Source organism: Misgurnus anguillicaudatus, chromosome 6, assembly GCF_027580225.2.
Source record: "Misgurnus anguillicaudatus chromosome 6, ASM2758022v2, whole genome shotgun sequence".
Taxonomy (NCBI): Eukaryota; Metazoa; Chordata; class Actinopteri; order Cypriniformes; family Cobitidae; genus Misgurnus; species Misgurnus anguillicaudatus.
In genome coordinates this window covers 11,274,027-11,299,388 of record NC_073342.2, presented here as the reverse complement: position 1 = coordinate 11,299,388, position 25,362 = coordinate 11,274,027, and the positions used below count along the sequence as shown (strand labels likewise).

The 25,362-nt window shown below is 40.9% G+C and overlaps 1 pseudogene; it reads right to left on the bottom strand.

Annotated features, from left to right (window-relative positions):
- Window positions 1-1,647: 1,647 nt before the first annotated feature.
- The window catches only part of LOC129434479 (uncharacterized), a 56,619-nt pseudogene continuing 32,904 nt past the window's right edge, over window positions 1,648-25,362 (bottom strand).

The window sequence follows — 25,362 nt, the reverse complement described above, 5'->3', positions numbered from 1 at the left end:
TGCTTTTGGTTGTTTGTGCTTTTTTACTAAGAATGAAAGATGCTGAAAGCATTCTGCAATGTTCTGCTTTTTTATCACTGCAAAAATGAGATTGTATCAAATGGTATATAGACAAAAATAAACTCATTTCAGTTTATTTGTTTGATTGATTTTTTTTGACAGTTATTTTGTTATGTAAATTACATCCTCAAAGTTTGTGCTTGCAACAATTTTAATAATTTAATAAAAAAGAGAAATGGGCGTATGTTTCCCTGAACAATTTGCCGACCTTTACATTCAGACATTGATCTCCTCTTGCAAACAAATTTACTAAATGTTAAAACAAAGCTTCAGAAATCCTACAAGTTCTCTGTCAAGAGTTATCTGCACAAACATTAAGTTAAGGTGATATGATGAATTGTTAGAATGGGTAGCAGTAAGCTAAAACCTTTTGAATTTTAATGGTATTACATGGTGAATGTGAGAGTAAAAAAGCTTGATGCTTTCAGGTGAATGGGGAGAGGAAAAGAGCTGCATAGTATTGAGGTTGTTTAAAAGTTCAATAGGAGCAGTTTTCCTGGAAGTTCATGGTTATTTTATGACTGTTAATGCTTTGCTGTTGCGAGGTCCATTAGCTTTTCATTATCTTGCTGCTCATGTGCTGATTGCAGTTTGTTCTGTGATAATAAAAATGTGTTATTATCTAACTTATCACCCTTGACTATTGAGCATTTAAAGATGCAAGTGCCTAGCTCACTTTCATGATCATCGCTTTCATGAGGACCTGATCATTTTTTGACACTATGCCATGAAAATTCAAAGGAGTTAGCTCACGGCTAACCATTGCAACAATACATCTTACCTTCGTATTTGTGCAAAAATGTGTAGCCTTTCTTGAGATTTGCTTAAGCAGTTGATAATCATTTGGACATGGGAATAATCAATGTTTTAAAAAAATAAAATCCTTAAGCAACAGAAAAAATACACAGCAGTTGCCAGCAGGAAGTGAGAGGGGTCCATTAGTTAAAACATTTAGGGGCAGTTTCCCGGACAGGTATTAGACTATTATGTTATGAGAGCCAGATCTGCTCCCTTTGCTGGCCTACAGTGGTTTCTCTCATCTGTCACTATCCGGACTACATTCCCCATCATCCCTTGCACTACCAGTTCCTCATCACACCTGTTTCCTGTTAGAAATCACCTGGACTATTTAAACAATTCTCATACACACTCACACTGCAAAGTTTTGTTAGCCTTGTCTACAGTTCTGAGCATAGTCATCGTGTTACTCTGTTCTGCCTTGTGTTTGATCTGTGCCTGTTAATTTTTCTGTGATTGTTTTCTGCCTGCCCTGACCCATGCCTGGAATATTGACTACTGATTTTGGATTGCCTTTGATGTTGTTGTTTGCCTGGTGCATGACCCTTGCCTGTATTGTGAATTACTCTTCAATAAAACCAGCATTTGGATCTAACCAGTTTCACGCTCATTACAGCATGTTTGTTAAAACTATTTATATTCCCCAAATAAACTAAAATCTAGTCCTGGTTTAAGATAATCCCTGTCTGGGATACCACCCCATAGACTTTAAAAGCACTGGTACTTAGCAGTTTGCAAATGTGCAACGACTAACATCTTGTTAATGAATTCATTAAATATAGACTTTATTCACTTACTAATGTGTGATCTTGTTCTCTCTCCTTCTGCTCTCTTTTTGTCCTTTTCAAAACAGCAGCTGTTGTTTTCTGTCACTGTCTCCTCTATCTTCTCCAGCAGATCTTTGATCTGAGTCTCATCACTTCTGTTGTTATTGTTGAGAAGATGATATCTGTTCCCACATTTCTCCACCAGCCACTGGAGATCCTCACCTTCACTCTCAATGTGTTGCTCTATAGATGTGTCTCCTAGAAAGTCTCCATAAGTGAAGAGCACTATAGTGTGACTCCAGACTCTCTCACCCAGAAGATCAACATAACCCTGAAATACTTTTCTCTCAACATCTTTAAATCTGTAGTCCACACGTATAACCAGAAGAACAATGTGAGGTCCTGGAGGACACAGAGACACACTGAGTAAAATCTCTTTTTTCAGTAACTCAGAGCTCTGATCTACAGGTGTTGTCCACCATCCAGGAGCTTCAATCACAGTGATGTGTCTGTCTGCTACTTCTCTCTGTCTCTTCACACACTGAGCAGATCTCTTCAAGTCAAACTCCTCTCTGTTCAGGATGATGTTTCCTGATGAACTCTTACCAGCATATTTATATCCCATTAACACAATCCTCAGATCTGAGAGCTTCTGAGTGACACCTGTAACAAATACACAAACACACTTATTCAAAATTATAATGTACTGATAAGAAACAGATATAAATACAACACAATCTTTAACAGTTCTTTCTGGTTCTCGAATCTGATTAGCTGATAGCCGTGATATATATTGATATATGTACGAGTGAGGATGGCACTTAGGCTGTACGGTCGCTCTATCTGTGACTGCAAAAAAGATGCCAACAAAGCATCACATCAGCCAGATTCCCTTCAAAGATCAGGTCTCGATGTGTAAACTTTTGAGGGAGTTGCGGTCATTGTGTCTCATAGTGTGGCCAATTAAAATACACTTCTGTCAGGTCCATTAAGTCAAGAACATACAGACAATAAAAATTTTTATTCAAATGATGCAAGCAGATGAAATTTTGGCGGTATGGCTCTGTTTAGGGAGTCCTCTGACCTTTCATGAGCACCATGAAATAGCAGAGAGTCAGAGGACAGCAGCAGCATCAAGGAACGCTCACGCAGTTTAGGACTGTGAGAGTTAAAAACTTCCCCCATGAACAGAGCATGCAACATGACATAAAGTAAATGCCACGTTACACGACAGGAGAAGCTGGGGAGGAGGTGAGCAGCTGAAGCAAGCAGCAAGCATGTAGAAGCCAACTGAATGTGCTTAAATAGGGCGCCTGTTTGGGCTTGGCCATTAGGCAGCGAGGGAAGTTAACCTGTTAATGCAGCTCAGCTGGAACAGATCAGCTGGAGCAAATCAGCTGACGACAGTGTTGTTAACGAAATAGCTTTAGCAGCGTCTTGACTATCTGGGGCCCGTTTCAGAAAGGTGGTTAAGTGCAAACTCTGAGTTTGTTAACCCTGAAATAAGGGAAACTCTGAGTTTTCCGTTTCAAAAAGGGAGGTACACTCTTAGAATGAATGTGTTAAAAACAACACATTAGTGTTGATTGTGGGACGACACACTAAATGCGTTGTCCCAGAATTCACCCATCACTGTGTTATTATTGAAACAACACATTTTGTGTTACTTTTAACACGACTTGTGTTATATTTTAACACAAAATCAACACAAAATGACACACAATGTGTTAAAATTACACATAATGTGTTAAAATCTTTACGCACAAAGATGTGTAAAAAATTAACACATCCTTTCTAAGAGTGTAGGTTAAACCTGAGATAGCGGGGTAAGTCAAGCCTGTTTCAGAAGGAGAGGTAACTTATACTCAGAGTCTGTTTCCAGAGTAACATACTCTCTGAACCTAACCTGGTCGGGAGCAGGTTTTATCCTGTAAACTCTGAGTTTCTTGTGGTCTCCTCCCCTTTTTTAAAGGAGTAGCGGTATTTAATCTTGTTAGTTGCTTTAGTACATTCAATCATTGCGCACATTTTTATTATGTACACTGTAAAATATTTTTAGCTGTCTTTAAGTTATAATTAAATTGCCAGTGCAAACCATTTTAACTTACGACTTTATATATTTATATATTACACTAAACTTATGCGCATCGATCGTCTTAGTGACTAAAATGTCATGTACTTTTATAGAGAATCCTGCAGATGATGATGTTGCATTCATTTGTAGAAAGTTAAATTTATGTCCCGAGAGGATTTTGAGACCCCGAGTGTTTTTTTGTCATATCCACTTACATTTATGTGAGCGAAATTATTACTTTTTGCAGTCATTTTAGATATATAAATATCCTTATATGACTAATATCAGTCTTTGTGGTGCTCTTACATCTATACAGTTGTGTTGACATTTCTTACATATCCACTTGTTATTATCGCTGGTCTAGTGGGTAGTGCTATGCGCAGTAGTTAGGGCAGACGTACTGTCGGCGATCGGAGTTCGAATCCCGGCTCGGCGAACTTTTGTTTTATTCATGACAAACATTTGTAAAGTTCATAGCCTTATATGACAAAGTATTATGCTTCATTTCATTTTTAGCTGAGCTGCTGTCATCTTTTTGTCCATGGGATTGCATGTGCATGTAAATGAATATAATAACGTACAGTCCTCAGTTTATTTACTTCGGATATTTTAACTGTGATGAAAAATTAAATGTACGCATTTACTAGAGTAGCAATTTACAAAAACAACTCTTTTCTTTAAAATATATGCTCGTAGTTGCATTACACTTGCAGTAACACCTTCAATTTTAGTAGTAAAAAAGATTAAGACCTCTTTGTCACATGCTGTTGCCATGGTAAATCGTAATATCTGAGCTCCATTGATGATGGCTTTTCATTGTGGCTGTGCACGCGCTTAACTCAGAGTCAACCTTCTCAGAGTCGATTGAACTAACTCAGATCAGCTGTTCTGTAACCGAAAACTCAGAGTTTACTATCTCAGAGTATGTCAACTCAGAGTTCATGTTTAAACTCAGAGTTGGTTGAACCTCCTTATTGAAACGGGTCCCTGGCCTGCCGGAACTGACGCTGACGCTCAATTTGGTGAATAGAGCAATGAAAACAATCCTTTTCTTTTTACCTGGAGCGTCTGTTTAATAATTAGTCTGTTCTTGTCAGTGCTATGAAACAAAGTCCAGTAAACAGACAGTGCTCTAGTACTGCATTGAGATTCAATCAAAAATCAGATCAAATAGCAACAAAAGAGACAAATATTAATACAAAACAAATAATCGATTGATGAGACCAAAAACAGCTGGTTTAATCAACCTAACGCCAATAAAATCTCATTTTGACCATCAGACACAGATACCTCAGAGCCAGCATCAAATAGAAGTTTCCGAGGAGAGGATGTAGTCTGGGGCGTATGCGAACACTGACACCCAGTACGATTTTTTTAAAAGCAAATGTTTGAATAGGCGCTATCTTTACTAATCGATTTCACATTTAAATATTATACATATTCTTGCCTGAACAAATCTCAAAACTACACTCTGTGACCAAGAAACAGTAATACTGAGAAACGCCTATTACATCTATTGAGTTCTGACATTAGCCTCTTTCACACAGTAATTCTGGTAAATTACTATGAATTTACCAGAATCAATTTACCAGTAAATACAAAAATGTCCTATTCACACACGCAGAATTTTAATAATTCGAATAATTCAACGGCCCATCGTCAATTATTCCTTACGTACTGTTTGCACATTAGGCTTCACAGAGGGTGTGCTAAGGATGTTGGCAATTCGGTAAATAGATGATAAGCTGTTTTAAACAACTTTGGTAAAGAAATGTGGAAGTTAACTTCAGGTGGGCTCGACTTTTAAGCAGGGTGTGTGGAAACTTCCGTAAACAGTGTGGGGGTTAAAGCGTCATCTGTATCAAAACATTATGATTGGCCCGAAGCTGTCAGCGCGGACTGACGTAGTCCATTCTAAATCCTGGTAATCTATATTTTCACAAAAATATAAAAACATGAAGAGTTGGTGAACCATGGTCATGTGTTGTTGTGGGACTAGTACAAAAAAATAGAAAAGTTAAAAAATCATGCAGTTGGAAGTTTATCTCACATTTCAAAATGTTTACAGTGGATTGTATTTCAGACAATTTTAGGGATTCTTGAGTTTGGACTACCATCATATAGAACATATATAATGGGTCTATTCTGATTAAATGACTTTAAATAATAATGTTTCTTTACTTAAAACAAAATTTATACAATTAAAATGATGACATTTATTATATTGTCTATGACCTGTACAAGAGCAAAATGTTTTCAGTCTATTTATTACAAACACCTCTATAAACAACAGCTGATGAAAAGAGATTTGTTTTTGTTGTGACTTATTTCATTTCTTTATTGTTAATCATGTTTGCAGCAGTTTTTTATCATGTGTATTTTTACATTTTCATGAATTTATTACTGCAGTGTTTATATCATCACTGTGATGTTAACTCACTCATCTTTGCTCTGATCATCTCTCTCTGTTTCTTCATCTTCTTCATTCGTTTTTCTGCTCTCTTGTTCTCCGCTCTGCTTCTCTCTTCCATCTCCTTTAAAATCGTTCTGTCCATTTCAAAATGACAGTCGTTGTTTTCTGTCACTGTCTCCTCTATCTTCTCCAGCAGATCTTTGATCTGAGTCTCATCACTTCTGTTGTTATTGTTTAGAAGATGATATCTGTTCCCACATTTCTCCACCAGCCACTGGAGATCCTCACCTTCACTCTCAATGTGTTTCTCTATAGTTGTGTCTCCTAGAAAGTCTCCATAAGTGAAGAGCACTATAGTGTGACTCCAGACTCTCTCACCCAGAAGATCAACATAACCCTGTAATACTTTTCTCTCAACATCTTTAAATCTGGTGTCCACACGTATAACCAGAAGAACAATGTGAGGTCCTGGAGGACACAGAGACACACTGAGTAAAATCTCTTCTTTCAGTAACTCAGTGCTCAGCTCTACAGGTTCATTTCTCCACCATCCAGGAGCTTCAATCACAGTGATGTGTCTGTCTGCTACTTCTCTCTGTCTCTTCACACACTGAGCAGATCTCTTCAAGTCAAACTCCTCTCTGTTCAGGATGATGTTTTCTACCAAACTCTTCCCAGATCTTTTATTACCCATGAACACAATCCTCAGATCTGAGAGCTTCTGAGTGACACCTGTAACAAATACATAAAACACACTTATTCAAAATGATACTGAACTGAATAGAAATACAATAAAAACAGAGGACTTTCATCTAAGTTGCATCAAAGAGCCATTCGGATGATTGTCAAAAATGTATTAAATCAACACACAATAAATCCAACAGTTGTGTTTGATATTTAATTTCAATTTATATTTAAACTATCTGCAGACACGTCTACTGTACCTCTAAATATTAGTTTGATAGAACAGACAAAAAGATTATGAAACGATTAAGGCATATTAATGGATAGGTACGGTTCTTGATGCTGATTGATCAATAACTGTGATTTATCCTCTTTATAGCACATTTGTTTTGGTGAATTAATCCCATTGTTAAATCCCATTGTACCTAACGTAATATTACACTGACATCATGCCTTATCATTTATTTACTATAAATCTAATAACTATAATAAAAATGTTACTACATTTTCTGACATTATACTTTGTCTTTATGTGATTAATTACTAAAAATATAAACACAAAAATATAAAAACATGAAGAGTTGGTGAACCATGTGTTTTTGTGGCACTAATACAAAACAAAAAAACTTAAAATGACCTTAAAAAATAATGTTTCTATACAATTAAAATAAATGTATTATATTGTCTATGACCTTTACAAGAGATTTTTTTATTTTCACATTTAAACCCTGAAAATCATGAGATTGTTTAAGAAAGATGTTTTTTTCTGTGGCTGGTATAGTGCAAACTATTATCAGTCTGTTTATTACAAACACTTCTACAAATAGCAGCTGATGAAGAGAGTTTTTGTTTTTGTTGTGACTTATTTAATTTCTTTATTGTTAATCATGTTTGCAGCAGTTTTTTATCGTGTGTATTTTTACATTTTCATGATTTCATTTCTGCAGATACTCAGTGTTTATATCATTACTGTAATGTTTACTCACTCATCTGTGATCTGATCATCTCTCTCTGTTTCTTCATCCTCTTCATTCGTTCTTCTGCTCTCTCTTCCTCTGCTCTCCTTCTCTCTTTCATCTCCTGTAAAATCTTTCTGTCCATTTCGAAATTGTGGCCGTTGTTTTCTGTCACTGTCTCCTCTATCTTCTCCAGCAGATCTTTGATCTGAGTCTCATCACTTCTGTTGTTATTGTTGAGAAGATGATATCTGTTCCCACATTTCTCCACCAGCCACTGGAGATCCTCACCTTCACTCTCAATGTGTTGCTCTATAGATGTGTCTCCTAGAAAGTCTCCACAAGTGAAGAGCACTATAGTGTGACTCCAGACTCTCTCACCCAGAAGATCAACATAACCCTGTAATACTTTTCTCTCTTCCTCTTTAAATCTGTAGTCCACACGTATAACCAGAAGAACAATGTGAGGTCCTGGAGGACACAGAGACACACTGAGTAAAAGCTCTTGTTTTAGTAACTCTGTGCTCTTCTCTACAGGTTCATCAATCCTCCATCCAGGAGCTTCAATCACAGTGATGTGTCTGTCTGCTACTTCTCTCTGTCTCTTCACACACTGAGCAGATTTCTTCAAGTCAAACTCCTCTCTGTTCAGGATGATGTTTCCTACCGAACTCTTTCCAGATCTTTTATTACCCATTAACACAATCCTCAGATCTGAGAGCTTCTGAGTGACACCTGTAACAAATACACAAAACCCACTCGTATGTAAAAGGGAAGAGCTTATATTTTGCAGTGAAATTTATATAACATTTAAAGCTAAATGTGTTAAATACAAGACTCATCTGCTTCATTTCAGGGTCGTGATCACCTTGTTGGGGTTTTATTTTTTGAGAACAACCAGCTGGATGTACATTATCCCACATTTTGGCTATATGCCATGAAAGAAAATAATTGGACATAAATACTGGTTGAAAATGTAAAAAAAAGAAACTTTTATAATTTGTAACAAATTTAAACCTGTTACACCGCACTGACAGATATGCATTATAACTGATTAATCTACTGTACATGTAATTCAGATAGGTTAATACTTAAAACAATTTTATTATATTGTTTTATTGTTTGCTATTTTATAAGGTCCATTTACTCCATATGCATTTTGAAATGAATGGACTGGGAAAACAGATAATGAAAACAGGACTGGGTATAAACATTTTCCAATTTTGAACAATGTTAAATTTAACAAAACACTATTGATTCAGGAAATCCATAAATCATATCTTAATGTGCATTAGATCCCTGAACGGGACTGCTTTATTAATCCTGCTCCCCTTTGAATTTCTGACCATTACCACCCACAACAGGGGCGGATCTAAGGGGGTCAGGGGTGGCACCTGCCCCTCTAACTTGGGTGATCCAAAAACTGTACTTGTAAAAACAAACAGACCGCCACTATGTCCAAAAGATTCTCAAAACATTAAACTAAACAATACATTTACCAAAAGTGAACAATTTAATTTTTCATTTTAAATGCATTCTTAGCCCTCCTCCCTTTAAATACTTAGCCACGCCCCTGATTCAAGCGTGCGAGCGGCGTTTGCATCGAGTCTAGCTCACACACACAGCGAGTCTGCTGCGGTGCGGCAGTGGCCCTGCAACTCCCGGCTGGAGTTACCAAGTCAAGTGAGTTTCCCCATGTGTAGTTTAAACACACGTTTAACTTAAAGAGTACCTAAACCCTAAAACAACTTAGTGCTGCCCTCTTCAGGTTAAACGGTGGCTACTGCAGTTGAATTTTCCTATTGGATGTTGGGTCCAAAAAATAACTCGTGACATAAGCAGGTTCAAGCTCACCAGGCCCTTGTTACTATCGCACCACACACTTGGTACGAGCTCAGTTCGTCCCCTCTATCTCAGTTGATCTGCCCACTTTTCTTGCATTTTTCAAATATTGCCAGTGGGTGGAGTCAGGCTCTGACCAGGGGTTTAGTTACGCTTTAAAGTTAAATTTGTAACGAATATACGTAGGATAATGTATGCCAAAGGGCAGGACATAAACTGTGCTGTATGACGTGGATATTATGAATCTATTTACCCATCGTGCGTTTGCGTACATTATATGGTGGAGGTGTGTTTTTTTGCAAATATAAGTAAAATAAAATAAAATAAATGTTTGAGCTTTTTCTGTTTGTAAAACATTGGCAATTTGTGTGTTTTTACTTATTGAAGCTGCCAGGCAGTTAGCCTAATTAGATAATTACTTCTTTAAATTAGTTAGGCAATTAGACGCATACTGTGTGTATTGCCCTGTCTTTTGTTACCCTCTTTCCAGCTATCCGTAGCTGTGGGGCCCTGACCATTGTTGTTTTTTGTTCGCAAAAAAACTAAGCATATCATAGTGATGTCGCATATCAGCATATCATAGTGCCATTTTTGTCGGGTGGCACTGGTTCCCCGTGATGGCCATCGTGAATGCCCCTCTTGCTTGGGCATGGCTCACTTATTAGAGAACATTGAGAACCCCAGTACAGCTGCGCTAGAGCTGTCTTCAGAGGAGTGTGCCTTAAGAGCCCAAAGGGCAGAGAAGTCTATTCAGGCTTCAGCGGTACAGCCTTCACTGGGTGACACAGGGGGTGTTTCTTAAAAACACTCCAAGAAGCGTAAACGTGAGCACTCCCCTGACCACAGAAAGGTGTAAGCATGGATTTACAACTGGACCCTCAGTCCCAGATCCTGGCTGCCATACATGGTTTGTCTGATCGGTTGGGAAAAATTGAGGCTCAACGTTCTGTGGCGAGACCCTCAAGAGGCGGGACCCTATCAACAGGGAGATGAGGATCACCCTGATGCCCTCTCCCTTTATGCCCCAGCCTCCCCTTTTGGGAGTGGTGGGCAGGCTGAGGAGGCCGCTGGGTCTGACCATTTTTTAGATGGACTGTCCGCTTTGTCTGACCCAAGTGATAATGAGTCCTCACCAATGGATATTATCTCCAAGGTGTTGAGTGCGGCAAAGATTGTGGGTCTTGATGTTCTGACTGTGCCCCCTGCTCCGGTGGAGGGAGTGTGGGCAGGTATCTCCCAGTCCCAGCAATCGGTTTAAGTCCCTGTGGCTGGGGATTATTTGCAGATGCTCAGAAAGGCATGGAGCGCCCCTAGTGGGGCCCCTCAGTTCAATGCGGGCTGCCGAAGATTGCCCAAAATACCATATGCTCTCGGCACTGGTATGGGGGATATGCCTCCGGTCGAACGGAAAAGGGCAGCTTTGACGTCTCTGGGCCCAGAGCGTGTGACGGCTACTCCACGCTGTCTGGTTAAAGAGTGTGATAAGACTGACCGCCTGGTGTGTCGCACATACAATGCCGCCACACTGGCGGCTCACTCTGGTAACGCACTTGCCATTTTGTTGCCGGCCCTTAGGAAGCGTGCCAATCCCGATGACAAGGATACCACGACGGCAGGTTTGGTTAGCGCAAACGTCTTTACCGGAAAATATGCCAGTTGTCCCAGGACAGTTTTTTCATTATGACTTCCAGGGGTTGTTGGATAAGGCTGAGCAGTCTCTGCGAACTAGAGATTGCGTCCAACCCACTTTCGGCAGGACTGCTGTTGCCAGGTATATATGCCCAGGGACTCCCAACAGAGGCTCAGTGTTATGAGGCTCAGGGCCTCATGGGGGTCACCTCTAGGAGTATAGGGGTAGCCGACGGAACTCGTCCCAAGCTGTGCCTGGACAGCTGGGTGAGAAAGGTTTCAGACCTGCGGGTACTGGCTACGGTAACAAATGGGTACTGACTTCAGTTTCGGTGCCTCCATCAATCTAAGAGATAGATACTTTCACGTGCCCATCTGCCCAGCCCACTGGCCTTTCCTTTGGTTTGCCTTCCAGGGACAAGCATACGGGTTCAAGGTCCTGCCATTTGGTCTGTCCCTCTCCCCGAGAGTGTTTACATGGGTGGTAGGAGCTGCCTTGTCTCCACTTCTACTGTCAGGGATAAAAATCCTTCCCTATCTGGAAGACTGGTTGATTTGCGCCCCATCTCCCGGCCAAGTCTCAGAGGACACGAGGTCGCTTGTCTCATATGTCCAGTCTCTGGGTTTCACAGTGAATGTAAAGAAGCGCAACCTCGAGCCAAGGCAGCAGGCAGTATTTTTGGGTCTCTGCCTGAATTCTGTCACAATGTCGGCATCTCTCACTACGCAGAGGGTGCGATCCATTCTGACCCTCCTGGACCAATTTCTGCTGGGCAGGTGGGTGAAGCTGGTTCAGTTTCAGCGGGTGCTGGGCATGATTTCGGCTGCTGTGGGTGTTGTTCCCTTATGCCTTCTCAGGGCTCGATCGCTGCAGAGATGGCTGAATGCCCTCAAACTCCACCCGAAGGTGGACAGGCACCTAAAGATTTGTGTGTCACGTACATGGCTTCAAGCTCTGTGTTCGTCCCTCTGGGGCTCATTCCTTCACGCCAAGCGGTGGTGACAACAGATGCTTCCCTGACCGATTGGGGAGCAGTCTGGGAAGGCAGGATGGTGTGAGATGTGTGGGAACCACCTTGGGGGGAGGCACACATCAATGTTTTGGAGTTGAGGGCGGTTTATCTTTCTCTGAAGGCTCTCCTCCCTTTTATTCGGGATAGACATGTCCTAGTGAGAACAGACAGTTCCTGCACTGTGTATCACATAAATCACCAGGGAGGCACCAGGTCTCTGCACTGCCTCCAGGTCACACAGGAACTCCTGTTTTGGGCTTTTCAATGCCTGGCTTTGCTCAGGGCGATTTACATTCTAGGAGTTATGAACAAGGCAGCAGACCTTCTGTCCAGGTCTGGTCCTCCTGCAGGAGAGTGGAGACTTCATCCGGAGGTCGTGGCCCTCCTATGGACTCGGTTCGGCAGGGCACAGAACGACCTGTTTGCATCAACGGCAACTACCCACTGCAAGATGTGGTTCTCCATACTGGGTCAAAGAAATCCCCTGGGCCTGGATGCACTCAAGAGTGGCCGGAAGGATTGTTGTTTCCTTTTCCTCCGTTCCATCTGCTTCCCCAGGTTCTCCACAGGGTCGCCATTGGCCATTACAAGGTGCGTCTGATAGCTCCTCGATGGCCAAGAAGGCATTGGTTTCCGACGCTCCTTCACTTGGCCCTCCTTTATGGGGAGCTTTGGGCCCTGCCAGTCAGAGCGGACCTGCTTTCTCAGGCGGAGGGGCAAATATGGCACCCGAAGCTGGCCGTCTTGCAGCTCTGGGCTTGGCCCTTTCTCAGCCCCTTTCTCAGGGGCTAGATGAAGGGGTCTTGCACACTATAGATAATGCCAGGGCTCCCTTCACTCGTTCTAACTATGCCCAGAAGTGGAGGGTGTTCTCAAGATGGTGTCGCAGTAGGCAGGAGGATCCAGCCACTTGCTCCATCCAACTTGTTCTCCCCTTTCTTCAGTCGCTTCTGGACTCAAGGAGGGCAGCTAGCACCATTAAGGTGTATTCTTCTGCGGTATCCCTCTTCCATAAGGCTGTGGAGGGTGTTACAGTGATGAGACATCCCTTGGTGTCCCAGTTCATTATCACTTTTCCCGCCATTGACGAGTTAACTCGTCAATTAAGAGAAAACGCTTCCCTGCAAATGACTTCCTGGGCTGCTCTTAAAGGAGTTCCTCTTTCAGAAATTTGTGTTGCAACAACATGGTCTGCTCCCTGTACTTTTTCCAGGTTCTACAGAGTGAATGTGGCATCCCCTGCACTATTGGGTTCCGCCGCTCTCCTCTCGGCCATGGGGTGCATTTGTGACGGGGTAGACCCCCTGTTCCTCATGACCCTGATGGTCCAAGGTAAGACCGTGGTGACGGTCTGAGTGAGGTAGAAATAGATGGTAGGTTATGACTATAACTATGGATCTATGAGACTGAACAATGACCTTCACCATCTCTTGTCGCTGAGAACGGGCTGAGGCATTCCAGGCAAGAGGAAGAGGCGTGGCCACCTGGGTTTTTTTATAGACGGCGGCCAGGCCTCCTAAGGTCAGTCACATGACTTTGTTGATATAATGTCTCGAGGATAGTTTGAAGGATTGCATCATTCAAGGTAAGACCGGGGTGACGGTCATCGTTCGATCTCATATATCCATGGTTATAGTCATAACCTACAATATTAGTATATTATATTAGTGCAACCAAACACAACAACCAGACATTTTGATGCTGGGAAATCGTTTTGATAAACTTTCGGAGTTGCTTACACGGTAGAACCAATGGGGAATAACACCACTTTCGTTCCGTTGCCACAATGCGCGCCCAGGCTATTTGATCACATGCGTTGTAAAAGGGTCTATAAGATGCGATTCACATTTTGCTTCTTTTGCGTGCTGAAGTTCGTTATTTCAAATGTAGGCGCGTGGTATGCGTGCTCATAATGGAAGCGACGCGCACGCGGTGCGACACGCTAGTTTTTTCTAGGCGTATCTGTGCCACATCGAGTTAAAAACATTTCAACTTTCTAGAATGCCGCAAGAGTTGACCTCAGGAGACAGCTCAAGTTTCCAGAGGAGATCACCACCTCAACTCTCAGACCAGACATAGTTCTGTGGTCCAGAGCATCAAAACAGGTGGTGGTGCTTGAATTGACTGTGCCATGGGAGGAGAGGATAGAAGAGGCCTATGAGAGAAAGCTCGGAAAGTACCAATCACTCACCCAACAATGCCAACAGCTGGGATGGCGGGCATGGAACTTGCCAGTGGAGGTAGGCTGCCGAGAATTCACTGAGCAGTCACTTTGGAGCTCCCTGTCTAGACTTGGAATAAGAGGTCCCAGCAGGAGACGGCTTGTGGCAAAATCACAAAAAAAACAGAGACGGCATCAAGATGGCTCTGGCTAAAGCGCTGCGAGTGATGGAGCAACCCACCGGGTAGGGAGGGAACTTGGGGCAATGGGGTTAGCTGGGGTTAGCTGTCAAGCCCTCTGGAAGTGTTGTGGGTCAATTGACGAAACACTGTTGACCCAAAGAAAGCACCTTGGACCCACACCACAAAGCTCAGTAGGGTGGACGTATAATGTGCGAGTGTTGGCCATCACCTCAAAGAGCCACTTTACCCAGCCATTGAGGTGAGAGCGATGATCCCATCGTATTTCAGACTCATATCCAAGAAGGATGTTTGATATTGCAAGCAGAGCCGGACAGTAACGGAGTACATTTACTTGAGTACAGTACTTAAGTACAATTTTGAGGGATCTGTACTTTACTTGAGTATCATTTTTTTGGAGTACTCATGACTTTACTCAAGTACATTTGAGAGGCAAATATTTTACTCTTTACTCCACTACATTTCTATCCATAACCGTAAGTACCAGATACTTTTTCTTAAAAAAAAAAAAGGAAAAAAGAAAAATCTCAGAAACCCTCAATTTTTTGTTTCCCTCTCTGAAACGTGATTGGATTGTGCAGGCGCAACTGATTGGGGCAGCCTATCAGCAATCACCTTCAGCTTTCCGCCAAAGTCACCATGGTCAGATTTAGATAAGAGACGAAACAATGGATGAAGACGCAGCAGGTCCATTCTGGGAATGTGTCAGCCCGTGGCCCCACCTCGCCAGACTATTTAATGAATCAAAATAATAAATCTGTAACGTTCGTTATTTTGAATAGAAATCATTAAACATTTATTCTCTTCTTCTCCGGTTTATTTGTGTTCAAATAGATAAAATACAGAATCCGCCAGGGCTATTAGTACAATGGTGAGCATATTTGGGGATATAATGATTAATTATCACATGTTAGTAAAATATTTAGTCATACAGAATAACATTTCTATTAATTTTCCACTGAATTATGCGATCTGAAGAGCTCAAACAGTGAACGGAGCGATTTTTGTCTCCTCTTTCTGATTTGCGTCAGATTTGACCTCTATCATTTGCTGTACAGCTGTCAATCATCTCACATGCTTCTACGTGCACTGTGGCAGTAGTAATGCAATATTTAAAAATGTACTCTTGTACTCTTAATACTCAAGTACTTTTAAAAACAAGTACTTTTGTACTTTTACTTAAGTAGACATCTGACTGTAGTACTTTTACTTTTACTTGAGTAAAAGGGGTATCTGTACTTTTCCTCAAGTGCTGAAGCTCATGTGTACTCTGTCCGCCTCTGATGGCAAGACATGATAGCCACGGAGTTTTATAGGACCAATCTGCTAGGCATTGTCGTCGACAAAGTCCATTTAACTTATAAATGGTAAGTGGTATTTAATAATATCATATTGTCATTATGCCTGTACTGTGGTTGTCACAGTGCCACTAAGTTGTGTTGCTTTGCAATATCAATATAAAGCTACCGGTTTAGGTGTGCACACCTACCCGATAACAGTTGATGTTTGAATTTATGTCGCTCTACATACGTCATCTTGTATAATTGAAACGATTGGCTATGAGCTATATACAGACGCATTTGATAGACATTCATAGCGCCCAATAAACGACTCTGGGCAATCGTAAACCACGCCTCAAATACGAGAAAATGAGCATTGGGTCCCTAGACCACGTCTCATTCTCTATGACACTGGTCTGGTGTTAGCCAGGCTAATGCATACTAGTGAATGCAAAAATCTGTCAGTTTATTTGTCCGATATTTCAGTTAAGCTTTATACATCAACACTGAGGCTTGAGTTAATTTCATAAAAATGCTTGTCTATTATGTGTTTGTCTAAAGTCTTTAATCAGTATTGTTTGTGTATGTTGCAATGTTACACATACTGTATAATATTGTATAAGTTCCCTTCATGAGAATTAGGACAATACAGGCAAAATTTCTCTGTTCGCTGTGGAGTCAAGAAATATCTAAACATTAAAAGATGAATATGAGACAAAAGTACAGAATGTCACATTTAGTTTTTCACCTGTATTAAAGGCGGAGTCCACGATGTTTGAAAAACGCGTTGGAAAAGGAGACGGGCCGACTACCAAAACACACTTATAGCCAATCAAATCAAATCAAATGCCGGTTTGCGTATGTGTGGGGCGGGTCTATCAACAGAAGGTCCAGATTCTATTGGGGTAGGGGCGTGTTTGTTTAGGTGATTTCAAATATCAACATTGGCTTTCAAACATCATGGACTCCGCCTTTAATATACAGAATATACCAACTCAATGGAACAACACATTTGTATTTTAATACTTCTATTTAATGTGGGCATATTGAGACCATTGGCTCAGAAGTGTTAAGTGTTGATCTGTGTCTCGATGCATTAATTGTTCACACATGAAAGCAGAGATTGTGTAGTATCAGTTTGATCCTTAAGTCTTACATTTGATGACAACAACACACATAAGTCAGCATTTAAGATTGTTGTTCTTTGTTGATAAAAATGAATGTTTTGAAACATAATCAAGGTTAAAGATTAATTTTTGTTTTGTTTGAACACTGGAGTTATTCCATAGTGTTGTGAATTAAAAACACTTTCAGTGTGTAAGGGCATGATTAAACCATAACTACCGTAGTTTTAAAGTGTTTTTGTTTATGTTTTGTTAAAGCCATTCAAATAAAGGGATTCCCATGTACCGTCTCCGCCACCCTGCCAAGACCTCTTGCCACCCCTTTGCAACCCCAGACCCCCCCCCCCCAATGTAAAATTTTCTAGATCCGCCACTGATCCGCAAACATACCGAATTATGAACATAAAACACAAAACCACTGCAACTTTCACACGCATTTGATCGACAGATAAACCCTGCACTATTTGTATGTTTTTCTGCAAAAAAAAAAATCTACATTTAGTTTAACAGTTTTAGGTTACAGAGGTTAAACTTTACCATTCAACTTAACTGTACACATTTATAGACACTTAAAGGGATAGTTTGGCCAAAAATTATATTAAACCCATGATTTACTCACCCCCAAGCTGTCCGAGATGCATATGTCCATCGTTTTTCAGACAAACACATTTTCAGTTATTTTAGAAAAAACTTTCAGTTGATTAAATGTGAAGTTACGGGTCCACGACATTCAAGTCCAAAAAATGTGCATACATCCTTCCCCAAAGAAATCCAAACGGCTCCAGGATGATAAAACAAAGGGCTTCTGAGGGTAATCCGCACCGCCCTGCTATAGAAATATCCACATTTAAAACTCCACAAACGAAAACCACTACCCCACGGTAGCGCCGGCAGCCTAGACTCCTCTGTATTCAGGAGAGAGTATTAGCGTAGTGTACGCACTTTTCTTAGTGACGTATGACAAATTCGGAGGGCGGGGGCACAGAGAAGCAGCAGAGTAACCTCTGTAAGCTGCGTCAAGTCTGATCTTGAATGCCGACGCGACTAAGATGGCGGCATTACCGGATGCAAGTTATTTTGGTTTATAAAGTTTTAAATGTGGATATTTCTACAACGAAACTGCGCGGATTCCCCTTAGAAGGACTTTGTTATCATCGTGGAGCCGTTCGGATTTATTTTGTGAAGGATGGATGAACACTTTTTGGACTTGAAGGTCGTGGACCCCATAACTTCACATTTGATTAACTCGGGTGTAGGCAAGTTCGGTCCTACAGAGCCGCAGTCCTGCATTGTTTAGTTCCAACCCTAATTAAACACACCTGAACAAGCTAATCAATGTCTTTAGGATTTAGACATCAGATTAGATTATCAGTGCTTAGGCTAAAATATGCAGGACTGCGGCTTTCTAGGACCGAATTTGCCTACCCCTGGATTAACTGAAAGATCTAAAACATTTCTAAAATAACTGAAAATGTCATCGTCTGAAAAATGATGGATATATGCATCTCGAACGGCTTCGGGGTGAGTAAATCATGGGTTTAATATAATTTTTGGCCGAACTTTAAAGTGCCAACTCAAGGCTTTATGGGTCCCGAAGCAGAATTTTATATAGGGGCCAGTGATGAACCACAGACCAAAGTTTTCAACTAACTCGCTGGCAACTCGGACCACAAAAAAATATATGTATTGTACCCGACCCGCTTCCTGGCACGCATTTCTTAAAAGTAGTAAATGTTTAAAATAGTTAATTGCAGGGCTTAATTTGAGCCGAATCCTGCCTGAACAGGATCTGGGACTTCTCGGGTTTTGACTGTCTATGTTCCGGTACCTATTTGCATAGATCCCCCACTTGGATAAAAACAACAAAACACAATATACTATATATATTTAAAATTAAAAATATATTATGCACAATTTTAAGGACATTTACGCAATTTATTCATTTTTTTTCTTAAGTGGGATTCGGATGTGAAAAGCGCTGCATAATGTACGCACCTTAGTCTAAAGACCAATTTATAGTCGTGTGTAAACTCTACGCCGTAGCTACGCCATAGGTTATCCGTAGTCTGTGCGTAGCTTGACGTGCACCTCGCAAATTTTTTAACAGCGCGTCAGTTCTATGCGGACTTCAAGCGCGGTGATTGGTCCACCAGAACCCCTCCCGTCAGGTAAAAAATACTGTGTCATAGGTATTTCCGTTTGCAACGGTGAAAACAAAGATGAGCCAAGTTGAGGAGTGATTTAACTCAAACTGCAACAAAAGTCGCTGTTTATTTACTTCCATCATTGCTGGTCTTTTCAAATCATACACAACAACTTGCTGTTTCTTCTTCGCTTGTGGGTTAACTTGCCAAGCATCTTCTTGCGCTGCTACTGTGGTTACACGTGTGGAAACTGCCTACCAGCGGATTGCGGGTGAGTTTGCACGTCGACGCGGACGACGATGCAAAAGTATAAATGAAAACCGACGCGGAACTTACGCCGTCGCGACTACGCCGTAGGACCTACACACAACTATAACAAGCCCTTAACCGTTAAAACTTAACTAAACTAAAACATAAGAGGTGATGTATAGCTTTAGGCTACATAAATGCTAATTGCTTTAATGTTGCGAGTTCCTCTTCAGCCATTTCATACACTCATGTTTATAATAATTCATTGTTCAGAGTTCATATTGATGATCTTAAGCCCGATTTATAGTTGTGCGTATACAACGACGCAAAAATATAAATGAAAGGAAGTAGCCTATGCTGTTTTCAGCACAGTTTTTTGCGCATTCCAGGACCTAACCTTTCTGCTCTAATAGGCCTTTTGCGTTCCGGCACATTTTGTTTTACAAATTAAGGACTGGTTCAATAATATTTTTGAATAACTCGTATACGCTGGTGACCGCAGGCTCCCGCTCATTTTGGATTGTAACCCCTACCTCCTATATTATCTAAAATTAGAATTAAACTAGTATAACACGGGAGGGGTTCCTGGGTACTCTTTAGGTTCCCTCAACAGTTAGTGTAAATTATTTGAAATTACTGTAGACAAGAAACAATGAAGAAATTGTATCAAATATAAATGTATTGAAAAAACACTTAAGATAAACAAAATATAGGATATTCAATTGTTTCTTTTTTTTTAAACAGGATATATATTCACCAATAAAATAAAATGTATGAAAGTAAAATACAAGTTTTGTAAACCTTATTTACATTTAGGCTTTAAAGTATTTTCTTAAATCAAGATTTTCTGTATTACCTTTACAATATCCAATAAGACAGTTTAATCCAATTATCTGTTATTTTTAACCAATAACTGTCTTAATATATATGAATGATTTAAACACTTACACTTTTAAACACAAATACAATCATAAGAAAAGGGCCCAATCACACACACACTCGTACACAGTTTGTAATAACCCCAACGTTGCAGGCCTGTGTTCGATGCTTGAGTACGGTGTGGCCGAGAAAACAAAACTTAACTGGCCGCTTCACTTATAAAGCAAACAGAAAAAACTAAATAATCAATGCACGTGCAGGTATTGTACTCACACACAGCGATGAGGCAATGGGGGAGATGAAATAACCGTGCTGGATGTGTAAAATAATGACTGGCAAATCCACAGGGTGGTCACAAATCTGGTCGGAGGTAGTTAGAAACTCGTAGCTTAAAGAAACTCACGCAGCAGATGGGATGATGAGATATTGGTCATATTGATCAGAAAGATTATCCTGATCAGGCTTTCTTCACTGAGAAAAACGGTCCATTTTTCCTATGTAGGACGCAATAATTACTAAAACATCCAATAAATTGCATCTAATATACAGGGTTAAAGCTTACATACAATATGTTACAACCACACATGCATAAATAAGCTAACAGGCTAATCGCGATTAGCATAGCCTTCATCATTACATACTGTATTGATTTAACACAGCAATCTCATTTTCAACACTTCAAAAACTCTATTTAATACCTTTTTACTTGGTACATCAAGTTCCAAACGTAGCACAACGGTAAGTTGTCCCAAAAGTCTGGCATATTTTATATGAGCTCCCGTTCACTGTCCCGAGGGTCTCTCGCTCATCAACCTTGCAAAAACTGCGCACTTCCAATAAGCCCCGCCCCTTTACACAGACTTTCAATGACTGCCAGGTAAATAACCAATCAAAAGGGGTCAAAGCAAAGCATTAACAAACTTGAGTGCACATAACACATCCAAAACAAAGCACATTTCAACCAAACATTATTTCTCTTAACCCTTTACCTTCTGTAACATTTTAAATCATAAAATGGACTTTTGCACAAATTAACTCAATTATTTAGTCTGGGCTACACCCTCCCCCTTCTAAAGGTCATGATGTCCCCATCTGACTACTGCTTTATGCTAGAATTCTAAATGTATTACTAGAAGGGATGTGAACTTTCAAAACAAAATAAAACAAAATATCTTAAAGGCCATGTTTAGAGTTAACCTAACATTGAGGTGTTGCCAGAATAATCACTGAATTGAATCATTATTCCTCTATGAATGATAGTGAATGGCCTATTTGAAGGTTTGCCAGGTTCATCATAACTCAGACGAATGACTGGTCTCACTTGTCTTTTGGAAGGACGTGAACTTAAAGCTTCATCATCTCCCAGAGATATATCAGAAGTAGGGACGTCTCCCCCTTCTAAACCTGTGTCCACCACAGTATCAGGGATTTGATCTGGAACTTCAACCTCAGGATCCTCCATGGGACTTGTTTTTTCCAACTCATCATTGGTCTGAGTATTAAGATGTTCCTCTCCTTCAATGACCACTTCATCATCATTTACAATGCTCTCAGAGGGATTTGACATGTCTTTTATTTGTTTCACGAGTTCTTTTCTACTGAACTGATGTGGAGGGGCAAGATATTCATCCTCAGACTCTGAACTTTCTGTGTGCATTTGACTTTGCTGAAATTCAGGCTTATCAGGTTTCTTTTGTCTAAGATTTTCTGTAGCTTGAGCTCTTGTGAGTGGTCGCTCATATAATCTTTCATTCTCAAGGGAGTCAGACATTCTAACCAAATACCCAATTGGCAACAGGAGATTTCGATGTACTGTTTTTACTATACCGACACCTCTCTCAGGCTTTACACGATATACGGGTAAGTTGGGCAGTTTTTCAAGAATTTTGTAAGGTACAGGTTTCCATCGATCTTGGAGTTTGTGTCGTCCAGTAAGTCCAACATTCCGTAGAAGTACTCTGTCACCTTCTTCCAAAGGTTGGTTGCGGACCCTATGATCATACCGGGCTTTGTTTTTAAGATGACTCTTGTTTGCTGCATCTGAAGCCAGTTGATATGCTTTTCTCAATTGTTCTCTCATTTCAGAGATGTATTGCTGGTAATGGACCTCATTTTCACCATCAGAGGATGTACTGAAGCAAACATCTACTGGCAACCGAGCCTCTCTACCAAACATTAAATAGTAAGGTGAGTATCCAGTAGCGTCATTTTTCGTGCAGTTATATGCATGCACTAAATGACAAATGTATTGACTCCATTTCTGTTTCTTTGCAGAGTCAAGAGTTCCAAGCATTGATAAGAGAGTACGATTAAAGCGTTCAGGTTGGGGATCTCCCTGGGGATGATAGGGAGTTGTTCTTGACTTTCTTATCCCCAACATGGACAGAAGCTCTTTGATCAATTTACTCTCGAAATCAGTTCCCTGGTCCGAGTGTATTCTGGCTGGTAAGCCATAATGTACAAAGTATCTTTCACACAATACCTTGGCTACAGTAAGGGCTTTTTGGTCTTTTGTTGGGAACGCTTGGGCGTACCGCGTGAAATGATCAGTTATGACAATTATGTTAGAGATCCCTCTAGAATCTGATTCTAATGACAGGAAGTCTATGCATACAAGGTCTAAGGGGCCATCACTTGTGATTTGGTGAAGTGGAGCTGCCTTTTGAGGTAATGACTTCCTAGAAGTACATCGTCCACAATGTTTGATGTAGGTTTCAATTTCTGAATTCATTTTGGGCCAAAAGAACCTGTCCTTAATTAGTTCAGTAGTTCTCTCCACGCCAAGATGCCCTGATTCATCATGAAGAGACCTTAACACCAGACGTCTGTATTTCTCAGGTAACACTAATTGCTTGATCTCCTTACCAGAGGGTCTCTGGGTTACTCTGTGAAGTAATCCATTTAGTATCACCAATTTTGCACTTTCACGTTGAAGGAGTGATATTGCAGGACTATCTCCTTTATTTGAAGTCATCACTCTGCCAGTCTCAATTCCCTTTTTCACAACACTAATGACAGGATCATTTTCTTGATCCTGTCTCAACTGTTGGGGTGTCAAAGGTTTTAAGGAACTCTGCTCTACACAAGTAGGAAATGCGTACGCATCTGGAATAATAGCAGCAGAAGCTCCTAGTTGATCTACTAGTCTAGTGGGCATGTCCGTCAACTCTGACAAAGAGGCTTGAGAGCAAATTGCTTTAATGCCCGTCAATGGAATCTCTTCCCACTCGTTCGAGGAGTCTGTAGAACAATTTCGAGACAGAAGATCAGCGTCAATGTTGTGTTTTCCAGGTCGGTATTGAATGTTGAAATTATAGGTGGCAAGGGCTGCAAGCCAACGATGTCCTGTGGCATTAAGCTTGGCCGTCGTAAGCACATAGGTCAAAGGATTATTATCCGTTCTGACTGTGAATCTGGCTCCATACAAATAGTCGTGGAACTTATCCACTATGGCCGATTTTAAAGCCAAGAATTCCAACTGATGGACCGGATAACGCTGTTCAGATGCAATGAGTTTACGACTCGCAAAAGCCACAGGTCTCAGACCCTCTGGGTACTCCTGATTTAACACAGCCCCCAAACCATTCATGCTTGCATCTACATGGAGTATATATGGTTTTGTGGGGTCTGCAAAAGCAAGAACTGGGGCATTTGTAAGACAGTTTAGAATTTTGTTAAAGGCCTCTGTGCAGCTCTGATCCCACCTTTCTCCAAAAGGTTCCTTCTCTTTAAAGTAGCCATCAGACCCTTTGTTGGCCTGTTTCCTTTTACTTTGAGTAGGAGGATAACCTTTAGTAAGCTCAGTTAAAGGTCGTACTATTGAGGAATAATTGGCAATGAATCTGCGATAATATCCACAAAATCCAAGAAAGGATCTTAATGCTTTAAGATCAGTGGGCTGTTTCCACTGTTTCACTACTTCCACTTTCTTAGGATCTGTGGCTATGCCCGCTTCTGACACAATGTGCCCAACGTACGTTACTTTGGGTTGGCAGAACTGACATTTATCGATGGATATCTTCAAACCAACCTCCTCTAGCCTATCCAGCACCTTTAAAAGGCGTTCTTCATGATCTTCCAAGGTTTTCCCGAATACGATGATGTCATCCAGATAGACCACGACTTGAAGAAGATTCATATCCCCCACAGCTTTCTCCATAAGACGTTGAAATGTCGCAGGGGCCCCAGTAATTCCCTGTGGCATTCGTTGGAATTGGAAAAATCCAAGGGGACATATGAAAGCTGTCTTTTCCTTGTCTTCTTCAGCCATTTCTATCTGGTAGTATCCGCTTCGAAGGTCAAGGACAGAAAACCATTTGCTTCCTGATAAGCAGTCCAACGCATCGTCTATGCGTGGCATGGTGTACTGGTCAGGTATTGTGCGGTTGTTAAGAGTGCGATAATCAACACACATTCTGACACTGCCATTTTTCTTCCTTGCGATGACAATAGGAGAGGCATATGGACTGCGTGACTCTTTGATTATACCAGCTGCTAGTAATTCTTGGAGATGCCGACGGACATCATCGATGTCAGCTGGTGCCAAGCGGCGTGATCGCTCTCTGAATGGACGAGGGTCACTGAGTCGGATATGGTGTTCTACTCCCTTAGCTAAACCTACATCCCACTCATTAAGAGAGAAAACGTTGTGCTTCTCAGCAAGCTTTTGACTCAGTCTTTTCTTCCAGCTTTCTGACATGGGTGACTCACCAAAGCTAAAGAGACTGGGATCTAGAGCATCAGGTTTAGTATCAGAATGCTGGACAACAGTCACAATATCAGTTGCATAGATATGTGCAAGAACGGTGCCCTCAGGAAGTGAGACGGGTTTTAAGGTGTCATTTTGCAACAGAACAGGAAGCTCATTTACATCCATCTGTGAGGCAGGTAACACAAACGACGGTAACAATACTCCAGCTGGAAGAGTAAGAGAAGTAGGTGTTTCAACTAACAAAATTTCTCTGGAGAGTGAACGTTGTTGCTCTACTTTACAGGAAACTAAGCATTCCTTTCTGGGATCAATATTTAATGAACCTGGACCCAACCATTTCACTTGTCCTATGGATTCATCTGTCCATTTGATCATTTC